The sequence below is a fragment of the Cnephaeus nilssonii genome (assembly GCF_951640355.1).
Source record: "Cnephaeus nilssonii genome assembly, chromosome: 24".
Lineage (NCBI taxonomy): Eukaryota > Metazoa > Chordata > Mammalia > Chiroptera > Vespertilionidae > Cnephaeus > Cnephaeus nilssonii.
The window spans coordinates 4,623,727-4,645,012 of NC_137095.1; the positions used below are offsets into that span (position 1 = coordinate 4,623,727).

The 21,286-nt window shown below is 43.7% G+C and overlaps 1 protein-coding gene across 6 annotated transcripts in view; it reads left to right on the forward strand.

Moving 5' to 3' along the window:
* Nucleotides 1-21,286, forward strand: part of ZFAND6 (zinc finger AN1-type containing 6) — a 56,119-nt gene that overhangs the window by 4,316 nt on the left and 30,517 nt on the right. The window contains exon 1 of one of the 6 annotated variants that reach the window (XM_079764166.1): nucleotides 5,554-5,618. The exons of the other annotated variants lie outside the window; for them this stretch is intronic. The gene's annotated coding sequence lies outside the window, so the exon portion shown is untranslated. Of the gene's footprint in view, nucleotides 1-5,553; nucleotides 5,619-21,286 lie in introns of those variants that run through there. 6 annotated transcript variants of the gene reach the window in all.

Here is a 21,286-nt window from a genome sequence, read left to right on the forward strand (position 1 = left end):
CCTGTTTTTATTTAAAGGTATAGGCATAGAGGTGATTTGAGTTTTTTTTTAGTTTTTTTTTTTTTTTACGGTATATGTAGTTTGCAGACAGATAATCAGGATGCTTTATTTTGGAAGGGCTGTTTTGTTCTGTCTTTTAAAAAAAATATATGTATATATATAGCCCTACCCGGTTTGGCTCAGTGGCTAGAGCCTCGGCCTGCGGACTGAAGGGTCCCAGGTTCGATTCTGGTCAAGGGCACATGCCCAGGTTGTGGGTTCGATCCCCAGTGGGGTCGTGCAGGAGGCAGCCAATCAATGACTCTCTCTCATCATTGATGTTTCTATCTCTCTCTCCCTCTTCCTTCCTCTCTGAAATCAATAAAAATATATTTAAAATAAAATTTAATATATATATATATATATATATATATATATATATATATATTGACTTCAGAGAGGAAGGGAGGGGGGAGAGAGAAACATCAATGATTAGAGAGATTCATGGATTCATGGATGGGCTACGTCCCCTACTGGGGATCGAGCCTGAAACCCCGTCTTATGCCCTGACTGGGAACCGAATCTTGACCTCCTGGTTCATAGGTCAATGCTCAACCACTGAGCCGCACTGGCTGGGCTTTGTTCTGCTTTTTATTTTATTTTTAAAAATACATTTTTAGAATTGATTTCAGAGAGGAAGGGAGAGGGAGAGAGAGATAGAAACATCAGTGATGGGAGAGATTCATGAATCGGCTGCCTCCGGCATGCCCCCTACTGGGGATGGAGCCCCAAACCCGGACTTGTGCCCCGACCTGGAATCGAACCTTGACCTCCTGGTTCCTAGGTCCATGCTCCACCACTGAGCCTCACCAGCTGCGCTTTGTTCTGCTTTTTAAAAACCTCATTTTTGGATTTGATTATAAGGGCAATGTGTTTTGGGTTTGGGGGTTTAAAAAAAAACAAACTTGAAGAAGGAATAGAAAGTTAGAGTAAATAACCATTGTCAATGTTTGGCATGTATACCCCCAGCCTTTCTGTTAGTGTGTATTCTCCATCTCCTAAACCAGTGGAATTCATCACAGTCTTCAGCTGCCTGCCCCTTCAGAGCTTATCCCAAAGACGATCCGTCTCCATAGACAATAAAATCTAAACTTTTTACTGACTCTAGACCAGAAGTTCCTGCAGTGGCCTCCACAGCACATAGTAGGTGTTCAAAAGGTTTGATGAATGAATAAGCTTTTTTGTGAACTTGGAATCTTAATTGTGTAGTCATCAGGGAATGTCACCCGTTTGACTTGTGCTTTTCAAAATTGTGCTTGTGACTGTAATTTTTAAAAAATTTTCTATGACGAGGAAAGCTTTTCTTTTGAAAGCTAGTGACCCACACGTCTATCTTGTCATCTTTATTTTTTCCTCACTTAGGCTGCTAAGGAGAGAGAAGGGAACTTAAAGTCTGCCAGTCTGTTTCCTGTCATTTTTCTGTGTCTAGCAGCTGACTTGGGTATGTTGCATGGCTCATGAAAATACTTTTGAGGATTATGAATGCTTTTGTCCTCTGCTATCCTGTGGTCTCAGCATTGTGATCCCTTTTCCTTTTTAATTCACATCTATTGTTCACCCGCTAGACTTAAAGCGATTTACTATCTCTCAGAAAGATATACCTTCTTCCAGCTAGCATTTTGCTTTCTTATCTATTTGTTTCCTTTGTGCTTATTATTCTGCTGAATGACCTATTACCACCTCCCCTTCCTGCCATACTCACTTTTTAAAAATATATTTTATTGATTTTTACAGAGAGGAAGGGAGAGGGAGAGAGAGTTAGAAACATCGATGAGAGAGAAACATTGATCAGCTGCCTCCTGCACACCCCCCACTGGGGATGTACCCGCAACTAAGGTCCATGCCCTTGACCGGAATCAAACCTGGGACCCTTCAGTCCATAGGCTGATGCTCTATCCACTGAGCCACACCGGTCAGGGCATTGCCATACTCAGTTCGCTTTCTCCCTTTAATGCAGGGGTCCTCAGACTTTTTAAACAGGGGGCCAGTTCACTGTCCCTCAGACCGTTGGAGGGCTGGACTATAGTTTAAAAAAAACTATGAACACATTCCTATGCACACTGCACATGTCTAATTTTGAAGTAAAAAAACAAAACGGCAAAAACACCCGCATGTGGCTCGTGGGCCGTAGTTTGAGGATGCCTGCCTTAATATGTTAGAAGATGCACATCAGGAATTGCAAGCTCAGGCACAGACCTCACTTTTGTAGGCAGTGTGTATTTGTCAGGGAAATATATATATATTTGTATTGATTTCAGAGAGGAAGGGGGAGAGAGAGAAACATCAATGATGAGAATCATTGATTCGCTGCCTCCTGCACGCCCCCTACTGGGGATCGGGCCGCAACCCAGGCATGTGCCCTTGAGGGGAACCGAACCCGGGACCCTTCTGTCCTCAGGCCGAGGCTCTATCCACTGAGCCACACCAGCCGGGGCCAGGGAAATATTTTTTAAATTTACTTGTTCTCTCCATTAGCTGGTGGTTTTCAGGCTTTCTCCTTAGTGACCCCAGCCATGTTTGGTCCTTTGAGCCATGTCACCTGCCTTTGGTGCCCAGGGATGATTCACCTCTGTTTAGGGAGGAATACTTTGAGCTGTTCTCAGTCCTGCAAAATCCTAAAGACGTCTGCAGTCTGCTCTCTTTGTACCAAATGTTATTCCTCGTAGACTGGGTACTGAGTCTGATAGGGACTTTTTAATCACAAGTGAGATGGAAGTGAGTTGCTGTTCAGCTCGTCCCCTCCTAAATTGTTTTTGGCTGATATAACCCCGAGCAGCTCCCACATGGAGACACAGGAAGTCCTTTGACTGGTTGATGTTGGGGAAGCGATACCGTCACATTCACTGGGGGAGTCCGAGACCTCGCAGACGCCGTGTTCCTCAGAGGCAATATTGTTGTTAAATAATCACGGGCGTGCTGTCGCTGTCCCTTCTTTATGTCTGCCGTTTCCTTCTGCTACCGATTTAGAAGGCGAACACAATACCTTTATTTTTAACCGGTGAGCCACCTTCGGATGGTATTTACCACCTTGAACTGCTTACAAGGAGATCCTGGAGAGCTCTGAGCAGTCTGGAATAGCCAAGTCCATATCTCTCTGCTCTGCTGAGAGTGATCTTGGTGTTACACTAGAGGCCTGGTGCACGAAATTGGTGCACGGGCGGGGTCCCTAGGCCTGGCCGGCAGTCAGGGCCGATCAGGGCCTTCCTCCCCAGCTGCCGTCTGTCATCTGTCATCTGGGGCCTCCCTTCCCCGGCTGCTGACCAGGGCCTTTCTTCATTCCGCGCCACCCCCTGGTGGTGAGTGCACGTCATAGCGAGCAATCAAACTCCTGGTCTCCTGGACGAACTCCCGAGGGGATACTTTGCATATTAGCCTTTTATATATATAGATTGTGATATGTGCCTGTTTTATACAAATAACTAACTTTGAAGTGAAATACGGTGTCAGAGCAAAGGTATTTTTGGTTCCCATCACTGTCTACTAGTTTTATGCTTGCCCCATTTTAAGATTTAAACGTTTGCCATGTCCTTTTCTATAATCCTGCGCAGTTTGGGCCGGCTGAAACCTGCTCTCTCCAGTCCCGTGCTGTACCTCAGCTTGTGTATTGTGTCTGCTGTTGGCTCCTGTACCTCTTCTGCTTCCTGCGTGCTTTCGCGAGTGTCCGTCCGCACAGTGGGAAGAAAACCTGAACTTGACTCCTGAAGTGCCGGGCATTCAAAGCCGCGAGTCCTTGCAAAGGATCTTGGGACTAGACCTCTGTGAATTGGCCCTTTCAGTTTGTCCACTTAAAAGGCATAATGGGTTTTGCAGCTGTTTGGGCTTGTGCAGGGTATTGCTCCATATTCATGTCTAGTTGCAATCATGTGGATTTGCACTTTCTCACAAAGACTTGTCTTTGTATTCAAAACAAGCTTGTAGGCTTTGTGTTCTAACACGTGAGTTTTCTTGGAGGAAAAACACTCTCAGGATTTCGAACTTTGAAAACTGTAAACGTATATTAAAAATCCTTTATATAAACTTAACGTATATTTTAAGGAGAGCCACCCTAATTTGCTTTCATTTTGAATTTGTTTTTATAAATCAGTCAAATTTTTTTGTAGAGGTGGAAAATCTACTTTATTGAATAAGGTAAATGTTGTTCAATCACATAATGATTAATGTTGGAGTAAGATTTGATGGGCCAACCTATTAAAACATAAGCAGTTCTAATAAAATAAACATATACAGTAATATGTAGCAAATTTAGTAATGTTTAAAGTGATAGGAGCCCTAATCGGTTTGGCTCAGTGGATAAAGCGTCGGCCTGCGGACTGAAGGGTCCCAGGTTCAAGTCCGGTCAAGGGCATGTACCTTGGTTGTGGGCACGTCCCCAGTAGTGGGTGTGCAGGAGGCAGCTGATCAATGTTTCTCTCTCATCGATGTTTCTGACTCTCTATCCCTCTCTCTTCCACTCTGTAAAAAACGTAATAAAATTAAAAAATAAAGTGATAGGAGGTCCTTTTTTTCTTTTAAATCAGAGTGTCCATATACTCTCTTTAGAAACTCTATAGTAAAAATAACATTTAATACAATTTAGTAGTTTAAGGGGAAAATACCCTTCAGCTGCATCTTAGGGTGCCCATACCATCTTAAAGCGCAACATAGCATCCGTCCTTATTTTAAAAAACAACATAAAAAAATTAAAGCCATCCTAAACTTTTTACCTGAACGGATCATTAGAAGAAGTTGCTTTTTCCTCTTAAAGATACCCATTTGCTGGGCGTCAGTATTAACCTTGGCAAAACACACATCGCCAGACCTGTGCGTGTGCTAATAGATAACATTTCTGCCTAACATGTTTTCAGTTTTAAGTAGAAATACCCATTTTTGGTGTCTGCACATTTTGCTCTAGTTATACTGAGAACATAAGTGAATTGGATAGGTAGCATAGAAATTAATGCGTCGCGTTCAGTGGTTTAAGTGCTATCTATATATTTCCACTTAAGTTACAGTCTTCTCCTAAAGTCTTGGAGGAGATATTGTTTTGTTCTTCTTTGCGAAATGTTGCCATGGGTTTTCTGTTGCCGTTCTAAAATTTTCAGGCAAAACGTTAACTCTGTTGGAAAAAAAAAAAAAGGAGTCTGCCTTTATGAAACCACTTCACCTTCACGGCTCTGAAACATATCAGATGGTAAAGCATCGTGTTCTAAGCAGTCGGTCACCGAACCACAAACTAACGCTGCTTCTGGCAGGTTTTCAAGGCTGTTAATTTCATTTCTTTTTACGCAGACAATAGAGTAAGCAAATAGCCTAGGAGGGGGAAATGGCAACATTCCCTACTGTTTCTTTAAGAAACCAGCTTAGCCAGGGGGTTTTTAGTGTGTGCAACCTACCCTGCTAGCAAGGAAAAGTTCTTTAAAATAATGGATATCAGCTGTGCCCAATCACAGGCGCCAGCTTCGCTAACAGGGCGGAGACTTGGCGCTTCAGCCACTAGGATCGGCGAGGGCGGGGCTTGGTGTTCGGTTTGGTTGCGCGGTACAGCTTCAGTGAAGTTAATCTGAGGTGAAGCAAACAGAAAATTGTGGAGGTTTTTGTTGGTAGGATTTTCGTTCTAATCTTCTAATGATCCTTAATTCTACACTTTTGATCTCTTATGCTTCTGTGTCCGCCCGGTTTTGTCATTGTTGCCGCTTTCTGATGCCAACCGAACATGCACATTAGGCAGGGAAGCAGAACAAAAGGGCTGTTTGGACAGGAAATAGGTGCTCAGAGAATCCAACTTGAGTTTCTCTTATCCTGATTTTTCAGTTCCGAATCTGAGTGTCCTTTAAAGAAATGGCCGGGTCCAAGTCCTCTCCAGCAACAGCTTTGCTCTGGGGCTGGATGTGCGAGGAGTCGTTTGTCAGTCTCTGTAAATGACATCTCGATTTGAGAGGTCATTTTTCTTAAACTTAAGATGTGAAGTTGCTAAAAGACAGGTGTGAAAGGCTTAAATGTGCGTGTGTGTGTGTGTGTGTGTTTAAAAACCTGAAATGCCAGTTTAATTTTTTTCCCTTGCACTCCCCCCTTTTAACTTCAATTTATTTTAAATCTAGCAATATGTTAGCATTTTTAATATGCTTATCACTTTAGCTTTCTTTTAAAAAATCATTGATTTATTTTGTACGGACAAGGTGAAACTGCTTTCTCCTTCAAACTTTATTTCCAAGGTGTGGATAAGTAATTAACACCCTTTTGTAACAGGAAATGAATTATATATAGGCTACCAAAACTTTTTTCCCCAAAGTGTCTGTGAATCTGTTGACATTTCTCACTTAGGAAAGAATTGTGTTATTTCAGTGCCAGAAGTTTTCTTTAAAGGCTGTTTTCTTCACATGGTGGTTCTTTGATTTCACAAAAATTAAGGTATAAAAGTTTATTTGAGTCATCAACACAAGTGCTAGATAAGCATTTCAGCCAGTATACTTATATTTGCTATACTGCTTCTAAAGACCATGCAGTGGTTTTTAAATTCATGCTTTTCTACTCTATCGCTTAAATAATGCAGCAGTCATGATAATAATAATAATTTTTTAAAAACTAAGAAAGTCACCCACATACCCACAAGATCTTTGTGTGCTGGTCTTTTTTTTTTTTTTTTTTTTTTTTTTTATCTTCCCTCTGTATCCTACCATGTTCTTGTATTTTTCCCACACTTGTAAAGAAGTGCAGATTTTTTTTTTTTACTACACTGTATCAACTTGTTTTAATTTCTGATGCTACATAATTTTTTTGTTAGTGGGACCTTACTTTAGGCTTTTGCCTGTTTTATATTTAGATTGTTCCTAATGTTTCACCATTTAAAATGGCATTGCGTTGAACAGACTTCTATGTGTACATTTAAAAAATATGTCTCTTTTCCTTTAAATGATTTATTTGCTTTGGGAAAATCGCCCGGAGTGGGCTTACCTAGATCAAAGCATGTGAACACTTCATTGGCCAAATTGCTTTTCACAAAGGGTATTCCAATTTATATTGCCACCAGCGGGAAGTGATTTAAAATTTCTTTAACGGGAACCCTGAAATGTTCTGTTAAAGTGTGCCTCTCAGGCCCTGAGTTAGTTGTTCATTCGTTTTGCCTAAACTAACAGCCTAGTTTAAATTCTTTTTTCCAGTGTGTAGATGTGTCGAAATCCATTTTCTGGACATTAAAATCACCTAAAGGAAATTGGGAAAATTTTTAAGTGAGCAATTATCTCTTTGGGTATTTTACTCATTGCATCTATTGCTTTCCATCCATGAAGGGCTTAGTATTTCACACTGGCATTGTGGCTCAGGCCTGCCTTCCTGGGTACCTGCTGCTGGGAAGCACACACCAGAAGAAATACCTTCTTGAAATACTGCATCTCAGAAACACTGGTAAAGAGGGGGCTGGGACAGTGCCCCTTAACCGCACAGTACCTGTCCCTGAACACATCTGAGTAGCCTTTGTCATCGTTGGTGCCTTTCTGAATTTTTAAAATGCAATGTAGATGCAGAAAATGTGTATCCAGGTGTAGGATTTCAAGTGGTATGTCAGCACCTTCCTGGTATGTCACAGATTGTCAGTTAAAGGGGAGATGGCTGCGTCCCCGAGGTGGCAGGTGGTCCCGGGCATGCTGTCTGTCTGTCTGTCTTTAAGAGCATGCTTTGTGTGGCAATAGCTACAGATCACGTGGACTCTGGCCAGCGAGTGTGTGAGCTGGGAGAGCCTGCCACTGCCCACGTTATGAACTCGTTAACTTGTTCCGGAATAAACTGGAGAAGTTGTTCTAAAGCAAAAATCAAGGCAGTTAAAAGTCCTAATGCCATTTGTAAATGGAAGGCAGTGGCAAGTCATGGGTTAAGCTCTTAACTCAAGGATGCAACCAGTAATGGAGCCTGTGTAATCTTTAATGTTTCTAGCTCGTTTTGAAATTTAAAGAACTTAACTTATCTGTAAATTTTTACTTCAATTTACTGGTAACTTGGTGTATCCAACTTTCAAAGCCAATGTTGGTTATTGTGTTTGCTTCAGGGGAAGGTTTATTTATTTATTTATTTTTCTTTTTATGACTATTTTGTTTGTCAGACCCGAAAAGTTCAATTTTTCCAGACACTGGTTTTCTTGTTTGGAATAGAAAAGAAAAACTTAAAACGAACCACTTTTATTTAGTGAGAGAATTCTTATGAAATACATCTTCTAGGCATTTGAATTTCCTAGATATGCCAGCATTTAGACCGAGAAATACTTTATTCATGAATAGAATGATCGAGTTTCACTTGAATATTTAAAAAATTGTGTGGGTGCTTAAATATTTATGTCATGAATATTTCCTTTGTCCTGCATTTGAGAAGACGTGTTTAATTTTCTTCCTAACCGATTGATTTGATTGCTGCCAGGTAGCGATGAAGAGAACTGTAAATATAACAGTTTTAGGAAAAGTCATTTCAAGTTTGGCTGTGGGTTCCCTAGTAATGGGCACCCCAGGTAAAGGCACCCTCCTCTTTAGTCCCCGGCGGGGGGGGGGGGGGGGCACGAGAACTGGGAGGAAGGGGTGTCTTTCATCGTTTCTCTGTCCCTCTCCTGTCCTGGTCTCTGGTTGACTGAGTCAGGGGAGCTAGTACTCCCTTTCAGTACATAGGTGTCCTTCAGAGGTAGAAACCAGTTTTCTAGCCCTAGCCAGTGTGGCTCAGTGGATAGAGCGTCGGCCTGTAGACTCGGGGGTCCCAGGTTCGATTCCGGTCAAGGGCATGGACCTTGGTTATGGGCACATCCCCAGTAGGGGGCATGCAGGAGGCAGCCGATGGATGTTTCTCTCTCATCGATGTTTCTAACTCACTCACCCTCTCCCTTCCTCTCTGTAAAAAATCAATAAAACATTTTTTTTTTTTTAAATAAAAAGAAGAAACCAGTTTTCTGGAGGGAGAAGTAAACTCTTGGCATGATGCGACATTGAGGCAAGTTGAGACGTGATGGCTCTCTCTGGTTCTTTCAGAATGGAGAAAAACGGAGCTTTGTTTTTTCTAACACCAGGAGCAATGACTTCAATGGGCAACAAGTCGGTAACACTTCCCCTGGAAGCTGTGACAAGGTGTCTTTGTTCTCCAGAACAGGGCCATGTATTTCCTGTACGGCTTCTTCGTAAACGCCGGCCAACGTGTTAGCAGGCAGTTCTTTTGTTGATAACTTTTTCCTTCTGAGGCTCCTCCCATTCGTGTCATGACACTGCCAGGCCGCCTCCTGCTTGTGCAAAGTTCCCTCTTCACAACTACGAGGTATGCGAATTACAGAGGGTTCTGACCTGACCACTGTTCTCGCCGTGTTCCTTGGGTAACCTTCAGTCCATTGTTCGGTTAACATACGTGTGTATGAATGGTTCCGAGACCTGCATCTTAAATCCAGGATTTTTAAAATATATATATTTTATTGATTTTTTTTCAGAGAGGAAGGGAGAGGGATAGAGAATTAGAAACTTCGATCAGCTGCCTCTTGCACACCCCCTACTGGGGATGTGCCCGCAACCAAGGTACATGCCCTTGACCGGAATCGAACCCAGGACCCTTCAGTCCCCAGGCTGATGCTCTATCTACTGAGCCAAACCGGTCAGGGCTTAAGTCCAGGATTTTTATATGCGACCCACGGTCATCCCTTCTTCCGTACCTACATGGACCTCAGCAAGGCTCAGCTTGACCGCTTCTTTTGTCTTCCCCGCAGTCTCTCAGACCCTTCCCCGCCGGTCACAGCCAGTGGGTGGTACGGCCTGGAAGCCAGATCCTGGGTGTGCTCTGACCCGCCCTCTCCTTCCCCCGGTGGCCACAGCTTCCTGTCCACTTCACATCCACAGTCTCTCTAGGCTCCACACGCCTCTCCTCCCTCTCAGCACAGGCCACGCTAGTTTCTCACTGACTGATCGCTGCCTCCAGCTCTGGCTCTGGACCCCACTCTTCACCGTGCGGCTCGGTGGCCTGGTTCCTTGTTGCCCTTTGAACTTTCTTACCTACCCCGGGAGCGTGACCACACCAGCCGGTTCTGTGATGAACATTCTCGGCTGCAATCCCCAGACGACTTTGAAAAAGTTAAGGGCCGTTCCCTTCGTGTAACAACTGAGGCCTTTAATTTATTTATTTATTTATTTATTTATTTATTTATTTATTTATTTTTGTTTTCTAAATATATTTTTATTGATTTCAGAGAGGAAGGAAGAGGGAGAGAGAGAAACATCAATGATGAGAATCATGGATCGGCTGCCTCCTGCACGCCCCACACTGGGGATCAAACCCGCAACCCAGACCTGTGCCCTTGACCTGAATCGAACCCGGGACCCTTCAGTCCACAGGCCGACGCTCTATCCACTGAGCCAAACCAGCTAGGGCCAAGTGAGGCCTTTTAGAAAGGCTGACTGGCTGGCCCGAGGTTGCCTTAGCTGATGAGCGGCTCCACACTTGGAACTGAACTTGGCGAAGCCCTTTTCACCCAGGAGCCCTGTGCCTCCTAGGCCGACCCTGTTCGTCTCCAGCCTTCCCCCTCTTGGCTCCACTTCACTAGGCCTTCCTTCTAGGGAGACTCGAACACTTGGCCTTCGTCTACAAGTGCTTTAAGGAAAACATTTTTTTTAAAGCAGTCCTGACAATTTTTTGGAACATCCCAAACAAGATAGACACTTTAAAATGTGCAGAATAGCTATATATATAAAAGCCCAACCACCGGAACGGTGGAAGGACCAGAACGACAGGTGGCTGTGACGCGCACTTCGGCAGTCAACCAGCCTGATCTGGGCCCCAGTCGCCCCTGATCAGCCCCCAACACCCCAGTCAGGATTGGGCAGGCCCGCTGGACCCCATCTGTGCACGAATTCATGCACCGGGCCTCTAGTAAAAAGATAAAAGAATGAGACAGAGGGAAAATAAAGGTAGTTTTCCATGTGTGGTACGTTTGGAGTTTCCAAGCTGTTGAATTCCTCACATTTAATAAAAGCTGGAGGCCAGGCTGCAAGGGGAGGATGAGGTCTAGTGTGACAGACTTTACCTGAGCCGTGTGAGACCCTGCTGACCTCCTCAGGCAGCAGTGAGCCTGGGGCCATTTTTGCATCCAGGTGTATGAAGCGTCCACCTGGGAACACAAGCTATTCAGTCATTTACAGGTAGGAAAACGGGCCACACGTATTTTTTCACATCAAATATAATATCATCAAAATAGTGAAATGCTGCAGCTAACCTCGCCTAGAAAACAATTGAGGTAAACTTAGAAATAGTTGATTTAGAATCACTTTTTAATTATATTTCTTTATTCTTTATTTCTCTTCATTATCCCCCACTAGCATATTTTAAGGCAAAGGCAGCTCCATTGGGCTTAAAAAAACATCCTTTTTGATCCAAAAAAAAACACACCAAAGAAACAAAAACAAAACAAAAAACATCCTTTTTCATGTGTAGTTTTGAAAGCATCTTGGTGGTAAGAGAAAGATCAAGTAAAAAGAACTTTTGAAAATACAGATGAATGTTGTTTTCTTTGAAGGGGTTGAATTCTGTAGTCCAGAGTTGATGCAATTATAAACTTTTAATAAAAATGCATGATTGCTCATTATAAAAGCAGAAGTTTTTGGGGTTTGGGTTTGTTGTTGTTTTTTTAACTATTATGGTATTTTATAGGCAGAAAATGCCATTCTCTTCAAACTTTTTAAAAATATATTTTTATTGCCCTAGCTGGTTTGGCTCAGTGGATAGAGCGTCAGCCTATGGACTGAAGGGTCCCAGGTTTAATTCTGTCAAGGACACATGCCCAGGGTTGCCAGCTCGATCCCCAGTAGGGGGCGTGCAGAAGGCAGTGGATCACTGATTCTCATCATTGATGTTTCTATCTCTCCCCTCTCCCTTCCTCTCTGAAATCAAAAATATTTTTAAAAATTTAAAATATATATGTATATATTTTAATTGATTTTAGAGAGGAAGGAAGAAGGAGCAAGAGATAGAAACATCAATGATGAGAGAGAATCATTGATCGGCTGCCTCCTGCACGGTCAGGGATCAAGCCTGGGAATTGAACCATGACATCCTGGTTCATAGTTTGACACTCAACCACTGAGTCACCCCGGCCCGGCTCAAATTTTTAACTTGGCACATATTACTACCCAAAATAATTGCTGCTTTTTAGAATAATAAAAATGCAAAACAACAGTTCATTTAATAGGTTTTAAATGTTATAACATTTTATAATAATAAAATAATATATCATTTGAAAAGACTGTATTATTTAGCTTTCATAAACAATACAAAATAATTTATCTTCAATTTTTAGGTAATTGCATAAAACATATAATGTATCTTATCTCAATGGATTCCAAATCTTGGTAGCTACTCACTTTTTGTCCCCAAATATGAGTAGCAAATCTCTATATTAATACTCCCCTTATTTTAGTTGTCATGATCTCTAAATGCTGAAAAGGTAATATCACTTGTACTTGTTCCCTGATTGTGTTTTCTTACCTCTAGCCAGCAAAAAGCACTTGCAAAAAATTTAAATAGTGGTTCTCCAAAGTTTATAGTGGGAAACCATTGGTTTTTTGAGAGGTTTCTTTTGAAATGCAGCTTTTGACCTAATTTTAATTGACCTCAGTTATTCTCAAGTTACCAACTTTGTAGTCATTTGAAACCATTTTTCTTCCAACTGTAAATATGTATTTACTAGAGGCTCGGTGCACGAAATTCGTGCACTGGGGGGGGGGTGAGGGTGTCTCTCAGCCCAGCCTGCACCCTCTCCAATCTGGGATCCCTCTCACAATCCAGGACTGCCGGCTCCCAACCACTCGTTTGCCTGCCAGCCTGATCACCCCCTAACCGCTCCTCTGCCAGCCTGATCAACACCTAACTGCTCCCCTGCCAGCCCGGTTGCCCCCAACTGCCCTCCCCTGCAGACCTGGTCGCCCCCAACTGCCCTCCCCTGCAGGCCTGCTCCCCCCAACTGCCCTCCTCTGCCGGCCTGGTCGCCCCCAATTGCCCTCCCCTGCCGGCCTTGTCCCGCCCCCCTCCCCAACTGCCTTCCCCTGCCGGCCTGGTTGCCCCTAACTGCCCACCCCTGCAGGCCATCTTGTGGCAGCCATCTTGTGCAAGGGCATGAGGGTCAATTTGCATATTACCTCTTTATTATATAGGATTGTGTTCTGTTCTGAAGTAATAATTTCCAGTAGGTGTCTAAGATAATGGTTCTCAAACGTGAACCTGAAAATCCCTTAGGAGCTGGTTGGAGCGTGCTAATGCTTGGACTGGGGCTCCAGAAATGGAGTCAGCCGGTATGGAGTAGGACACAGATGTGAGCATATTTCTGATGCTGTTAATCCGTGGATTTGAGAAACACTGGCGTAAAGGTTATAGAGGGAAATCCAGGGTTAGTGAGCATTTCGGGAAAACTTGGCTTTTTCACCTTGCTTAGCTCCTGAAAGTTTGAGTCAGACTCCCTCGGGCCTTTGGTTCTGGCTCCTGGCAATAAATGTATTGAGGCCAGTGTTGGCGCCAGTGGGCCCTCCCCCAGCGGGTTTAGGACCAATCAATAAGGAGAACAATAAATAAATAGAGCACCTGGTTGATGAAGTGGAAACAGTTTGCCCCTGAATGCTCAGTGGCTTCAGAGAGTACGGTGCTTAGTCATCTGTTCTGTTTTATGACGGCCCATAGAAATAGAAGAGAAAGGCCTTTTGGGAGTGGCTGGTGCCGGCCTGCCGAACAGCACATCAGGTACCACCGACCCAGGAGCCCAAATTACCCAGGTGGTCTCTGTAATGCTGGCACCAGGTCAGTGCCGGTTCCGGTGCCGACTCCTCGGTAGTTTCAGAGCTAATACGCTGCTGCTGCTTTTCCTAATTAAGGGAGACGTGACATTTGAAAATGTGTCCAATTACTAGTTTTTATTTTCAGTATTAGAAGTACCCGAAACCGGGTTGGCTCAGTGGACAGAGCGTCGGCCTGCGGACTGAAGGGTCCCGGGTTTGATTCCGGTCAAGGGCATGGACCTTGGTTGCCGGCACATCCCCAGTAGGAGGTGTGCAGAAGGCAGCTGATCAATGTTTCTCTCTCATCGATGTTTCTAACTCTCTCTCCCTTTCTCTTCCTCTCTGTAAAAAATCAATAAAATATATTAATAATAAAAAAGAAGTAATAGAAATATGCATGTAGGGTATTTTAATGGTGTGAAAAAGAGACTCCTTCAATTGTGCTTTGTATATATACAGTATATACATACATCTATATATAGTATATTGGCTTTTTAAAACGACCTATGGGTGCCATTAAATTCTCAAAGAGAATATAGTACAAATTAGAAAGTCTTAAAAATGGATATATCATCAGACATATTATTTTTAGATTGTCAGAAATTAAATGGCCTAGAAGGCGGAAAAGAGTTCATTTACACTGGATTAGTATGTCCTACACTGTTAAAGCATTCCCTGATTGCCCTAACAGGTTTGGCTTACTGGATAGAGTGTCGGCCTGTGGACTGAAGGGTCCCAGGTTCCATTCTGGTCAAGGGCATGTACCTTGGTTGTGGGCACATCCCCAGTAGGGGGTGTGCAGGAGGCAGCTGATCAATGTTTCTCTTTCATTGATGTTTCTAACTCTCTATCCTTCTCCCTTCCTCTCTGTAAAAAATCAATAAAATATATATTTTTTAAAAAAGCATTCCCTGATCCTACAAATTAAAGATGGACAAGTTTGTTCATTTGATTTTTACTTGGGTGATTGGATTTCCTATAGTTGATATATTAGGGGTTCAGAGTTTGTTTGTTTTTTAATGTTTTTATTGATTTTTAGAGAGAGAGGAAGGGACAAGGACAGAGAGAGGACCATCATCTATCGCCCCTGCTGGGGATGGAACCCGCAACCCAGGCATGTTCACTGGTGGGCAAACAGGTGACCTTTTGGTTCCTGGGTCAATGCTCAACCCCTGAGTCACACCCGCAGGACCAGCCTTTGTTTTTGTAATGTCAATAAATGCAGGTCAAATGTTAATTCATTATATAAACACTTCAGTGCGTAGCACTCTATGTAAACATAGAGGACCTATTCCATGCAGGTTTGTGCCAGGTACTGACTGGAAATGCAGTCTGAGCAAGACTGATGACTCCTGACATCAGTGCTATCAAAACTGCACGCCTAGCCCTAGCCGGTGTGGCTCAGTGGATAGAGCATCGGCCTGCGGACTGAAGGGTCCCAGGTTCAATTCCGGCCAACTGCACATGCCCGGGTTGTGGGCTCCATCCCCAGTGGGGAGCGTGCAGGAAGCAGCCGATCAATGATTCTATCTCATCATCGATGTTTCTCTCTCTCTGAAATCGATAAAAGAAATACATATTTTTTAAAATAAAGCTATGACAGAATGTGTCTTACCATCTAAAACCAAAAAATGCTTTCTTATTAAAAAACCAACAACAAAAAATGGCCCGCCTGACCTTGGCCGGGAACGTGGCGTGTGTATTGACGTGCGCCTCGTTTCTGGGAAGTGATGTTTTTGTCCTTGGTTTTCTCTGTGTATTTATCCCACTTGTAACCCATAGTGTTGCTCTGCAAGATGACTGCTAACCAAGGTGAATGCAAGAGTGTTTTATAGGGGAAAAATGATTTAATGGTTGTTGGATACTTTAAAAAAATCAACTGTGTATCCTTAATGAGAGAATCGTGGATCAGCTGCCTCCTGTGCACCCCCCGACTGGGGATCAAGCCCACAACCACGGCATATGCCCTGACCGCAAATTGAACCATGACCTCCTGGCTCATAGGTCGATGCTTAACTACTGAGCAACGCCAGATGGCTTAATTTTTTATTTTATTTTATTTTTTGTAAAAATACTTTTAAGATCCAAAAGTTTTATGAAGAAGTCTGTTGGCCTCAAATTACCCAATTTACTGTAAGTTCATCTTTAATTTTATATTTGAATGCTAGTGACGCATCTTTTAAGTTATGTGAAAAATTGAAAACTCCTTAGGAATATGAATTATTTTGTAACATAACTTTAATTATTGAGCTGCTGCCTTTATTTGGGAGGTATTTTTCGCAGAAATGCAATAATTTACTTGATGTCAGTTATATTTTAAAATCTGCAACTAGCAAATAATGTTTAGTAGAATTTGTCAGAATTATACACTTCTACACACACAACTTTAAAAATTCGAGATGAACACGTTCAAGCTTCAGTTCATCTTCATGCTTATTATAAAATAATGATGTGTTCTTTAAAAAGCAGTCCAAGTTGACCTTGTTCAAGGTACCACATCATTTTTTTATTTTAAGTGTGTGTGTGTGTGTGTGTGTGTATTATAGGTTTCAGAGAGGAAGGGAGAAAGAGAGATAGAAACATCAGTGATGAGAGAGAATCATTGATCGGCTGCTTCCTGCACACCCCCTATTGGGGATCAAGCCTGCAACTGAGGTACGTGCCCTTGACTGGAATCAAACCCAGGACCCTTCAGTCCGCAGGCCAACACTCTATCCACTGAGCCAGACCAGCCAGGGTGTAGGTACCACATCATTTTCAAGATGTTGACATGATCTAAGAAGTGAATGTAGAGGGAAGGTAAGAAAGGGAAAAGTTTTGTTTCTCTGCTTAGAAATAATGAGAATACTTAAAAAATTATTTAAGATAGAAAACATAAAATATTTACTTAGTAGAAAACTGATCCTTGTTGAAACCTGAACTCGTTGGTATATGGATCCTCTTGGCATAACTCAGACTTGTAATACTTATCCTCCACCAAGCACAGGATTACTCTGAGTCATATTTTGAATCAAAATGGCCCTTTCCACTCCTTGGTTCTAGTTTATTGTTTAAATCAGCTTTATCGCGGTAGATTTGCATGTAATAAAATTTACTATTTTATTTTTTTAAAATATGTTTTTATTGATTTTTAGAGACAGAGGAAGCAAGAGAGTTGGAGAGAGAGAAACATCAATTAGGGAGAAACATCATCGATCAGCTGCCTCTTGACGTCCCCTACTGGGGATCGAACCCGCAACCTGGGCATGTGCCCTTGACTGGGAATCAAACCAGGGACCTCTTGGTTCCTGGGTCACTGCTCAACCACGGAGCCACACCAGCCCGGCAGAATTGGCGATTTTTCAATGTGCAGTCTTGGTTGTGACAAGCCCACCACCGTGATCACCAGGAACATGGCCATCACCCCATTTTCCTCGTGCCCCTTGGGCGTAACCTGCGCTCACCCCACATCTGCTTTCTGTCATAGTTGCTTCGTGGCACTTCCTGTCAGTGGAGCCGCACACAGCGTGGTCTGTCTTCGCTCTCCTGGCACAGCGCTGTGCAGCCTCAGCCAGGTCATCAGCTGCAGCCGCAGCACACGTCTCTGTGCGGAAGGGTAGTCACTGTGTGGACATTCCACAGGTGGTTGACGCATCACCATTCGGTGGGCATTTGGGTGGTTCCCAGTTCTTGGCCCTTTGGGATCAGGCCACTGTGAAGATTCGAGGACACGTCGTCGTGTGGGTGTGTGTAAAACCAAGAGTGGGACCTCTGCGCTCATTTCAATGGAAGGCTTTTCTTCCTCTTTTTAAGGTCAATCTTTTCTTTTTTTTTTTTAAAAATATATTTTATTGGTTTTTTTACAGAGAGGAAGGGAGAGGGATAGAGTTAGAAACATGGATGAGAGAGAAACATGGATCAGCTGCCTCCTGCACACCCCCCACTGGGGATGTGCCCGCAACCAAGGTACATGCCCTTGACCGGAATCGAACCTGGGACCCTTCAGTCCGCAGGCCGATGCTCTATCCACTGAGCCACACTGGCTAGGACAAGAGCACCGTTTCTTATAATTCATTGAATAGATCATCACATGCCAAGTTGGATTGCTGTTGGGTTGGCATTTGGGTGTGTGGAGATTATAGGAATTCTGGCTCCCTTATTAGGTATTCAGCATCCTTAGAATGGCAGGTTCAAAAGTTAAGTTTTGTTCAGGTCTTATTTGGAAATCATTTCAGATTTATAGAAAGTTGCATTAATGATATAAATAATTCCCATGTAGTCCTTGGCAAGATATGCCACTTGTTAACATTCTGCCACGTGTGCTCGGTTATTCTCTGTGATGTTATTTTTTTCTGGACTGTTTGAGAATAAGTTGTACGTGTCAGGCCCTTTACCATGTAATAATTAGAAGTGTGTTTTCCAAGACTGAGGGCATTCTCTTAATTTCCAAGGACATTTCAGTGACTGAATTGAGGAAATTTAACACTGACATAATACAACTCTCTAACACAGTAACACAGTCCACATTCCGATTTCTCTAGTTCTCCCAGTGATGTTCTTTACAGTAGGTGCTCGCATGACGTCGGAGATCTGTTCCTACAGCATGACGTAACGCGATTTTCGCCGTAAGTCGGAACCCACCTACATAAGCACCTACGTCACTCACATGGAGCACAGACACAGCAGTAATGAAGTGAAACAGTAAAAAAAGTTAAAAGAAAGATAATTCCTGACCTTTACTTGTGGTAAATACAGTAAATAATAAAAAACATGAAGCACCTATGTACATACATTGAAGTGACGGAACTTTTATTTTATATAAATAAATGGGAGATGGCGACGTAACCACGAAACGACGTACTTGGTAACCTGAGGACTGCCTATAGCAGTGATGGCGAACCTATGACACACGTGTCAGCACTGACACGCATAGCCATTTCTAATGACACGCGGCTGCTGAGGCGGCCGCATGCCGAGGGTGAAACATTTGCTGCTCCTGAGGATGAAACATTTGCGAAATAATGTTTTTTCCTCAAAGTGACACACTACCCGAGTTATGCTCAGTTTTTTGGCGAAGTTTGACACACCAAGCTCCAAAGGCTGCCCCTCACTGGCCTATAGTTTTCCTTCTGGACTAGGATCCAATCCAGAATCATCCATTGCATTTAGTTGTTAGGTCTCTATTCTCATTTAACCGGAACATTACCATTACCTTAGCTTCTCTTTGTCTTTTATGACATTGACATTTTGGAAGAATGGCAAACCATCTATAATAATCTATAATAATAAAAGCATAATATGCTAATTAGACCAGACGTCTTTCTGGACAACCACCCAGACGCAGCCGGGCTGGGTGCCCGCCGGCAGCTGGAGTGAAGCCGGTGCTGACAGCCAGGGGAAGAAGGCCTACCCTTGCACAAATTTCGTGCACCGGGCCTCTAGTCCTATATAATAAAAGCCTAACATGCTAAGTGTCCAGTTGTCCGTTCAACCAATGAAAGCGTAATATGCTAATGATATGCTAAGACCGCTCAACCGCACGCTATGATGTGCACTGACCACCAGGGGGCAGACAGTCGACTGGTCGACAAGTCGCTCTTATGTGTACTGACCACTAGGGGGCAGACACTCTGGTAGGTTAGCTTGCTGCTGTGGGATCCGCCGATTGGAACTGAGAGAAACAGGCCAGTCACGCCCTGGAGCCCTCCCGCGGTCCTTCCCGGCTGGCCAACCTCCCGCGTCCCTCCCTGGCCCTAATCGTGCACCAGTGGGGTCCCTTGGCCCGACCCCTCAGGGGATGTCAGAGAACCAGTTTTGGCTCAATCCCACAGGCCAGGCTGAGGGATCCCACTGGTGCACGAATTTGTGCACTGGGCCTCTAGTTTATTTATAGTATCTCCTCATTGTGGGTTTGTCGAACGTGTCCTTGTGATCACGTTCAGGAAATGCATTTGGGGCAGAATTGCTGTTAGTGACGTGTGTTTCTCCGTGCACCATGTCAGCAGGCACATATCTGCTTGCCCTGTTATCCGTTGCACTAATTCCGATCTTGGTTAATGTGGTGTCTGCAGTTCTTCCACTTAAAAGTTACTGTTTTCCCTTTGGTGGTTTGTGGGGATACTTGGAGACTCGGTATATACTATTCCTCGTGAAACTTGGGTCCCCAGAGAACCGTAACATTCTTTGGTAATTTTGCCTGAATCACTCCTGAAGTGTTACATACGGACAGCATGCTTCGGTTTTTCAGCCCGAGATTGGTACCGTTTATTTTTGGGTCATTGTGTGGACTTAACTTGCAGTGAACATCAGGTTTCATATGTTCTCTGGGCACAGGTTCTGGGACAAGCACATTAACTTGTGTGCAAATGATTCCATAACGTTACAACTTTCACGAGGTCTTGAATTATATGTTTAAATTTTATTTTTTGATTTGAGAGAGACAGAGAGAGAGAAACCTTGGTTTGTTGTTCCGCTTATGTATGCATTCATTGTTTGATTCCTGTATGCGCCATGAGTGGGCTTGAACCTGCACACTTGGTGTATACAGACGATGCTCTAACTGAGGTGGTGGCGAGGGCCTGGGATTATCTGTGTAGTATAAGTAGATTATAAAGAAGCATTTGAGTTGTTTCAAATGAGCCCTCAAACCTTTAGTCATCTTATAGGGCATAGCAAAAGTGCAGAAAATATTTCAGCATTAAATAATACTTGAAAATTGATGAAATTCTCGTGTTTGCTATTTCTCATGGCATTTTTATTTTTTATTTTTTGTATCCTCACCTGAGGATGTTTTTCCATTGATTTTAGAGAGAGTGGAAGGGAGAGGGAGAGACAGAGAGAAACACCCATTGGATGCCTCCTGCATGAGCCCTGACCAAGGCTAGGGCTGGGGAGGAGCCTGCAACTGAGGTAGTGCCTTGACTGGAATTGAGCCCAGGACCCTTTGATCCATAGGCCGATGCTCTATCCACTGAGCCACACCGGTGAGGGCTCTCGTGGCATTTTCAAACCATGTTGCTAATATAAATAGCAAGTTTACTGTTTATGAAATCCTAAAGTTTTCCCTAAAATTTACTGTAGAAATTGAGGCCGATCCTATCTAATAAAGAGGAAATATGCTAATTGACCATCACACCCTCACAAAGCTGGTGGCACCCACAGCCAATAAGGGGGGACTATGTTAATTGACTGCCACGCCCTCAAATATGGCGGCACCCACAGCCACAAGATGGCAGCGCCCAGTCCCTTCAGCCACCCAGGGCCGGCCCAAGGTGCAGGTAAGCATCGGATGGCGGCTGCCCAGCTGCCCGAGGCTCAGGTAACCAGGGCCGGCCGAGGATTGTGCTGCCGGCAGTGGCAGCAGCAAAGGTGTGATGGGGCAGCGCCTTCCCCTGATTGCCAGGTCGCCTCCCGCCCCGGAGCATTCCCAGACTGTAAGAGGGGGCAGGCCAGGCTAAGGGACCCCCCGCCTCCAGTGCATGAATTTTCATAAAAGCCTAAGGGACTAACCGACCGGTCGCTGT